This window comes from Pseudomyrmex gracilis, unplaced genomic scaffold (assembly GCF_002006095.1).
Source record: "Pseudomyrmex gracilis isolate BER0280 unplaced genomic scaffold, ASM200609v1 scaffold_572, whole genome shotgun sequence".
Taxonomy (NCBI): domain Eukaryota; kingdom Metazoa; phylum Arthropoda; class Insecta; order Hymenoptera; family Formicidae; genus Pseudomyrmex; species Pseudomyrmex gracilis.
The window spans coordinates 19001-19417 of record NW_018021156.1 but is presented as its reverse complement, the minus strand read 5'-3'; positions in this window follow the sequence as shown (position 1 = coordinate 19417).

Here is a 417-nt window from a genome sequence, read left to right as displayed (position 1 = left end):
TGCTAGCCAATATACCTCTTGGGATACAATAGTTGGTAGTGAGCGTGTCCTCTGGATTCTCACTATCGGTTTCCTGCGTTGTATCTCGTCTACTTGCTGCTTCGACGGTGTGATACATCCCCAGTCGTCTTTAGGCTGCTTTACGTTCATGCCACCACTCATTTCTTCATCCTCGGTGCTCGAGTCGGATGTAACAACATATCGGCGGTGGATTTTCACACGAGGCTCCCACACTTCTTCCCGGAGCGGAGATACCTCCCTGTTGCGTCGTTGTCTCTTGGACGAAGAGCCGTCCGACTTTGCGCTTAAGGACCGAGTCGACGTTGAAGGGTGATACTCTATTGACCACAGTACGATTCGACACCGCTCGATTCGACACAGATTTATTCGACACCAAATTATTCGACACCGTACGAT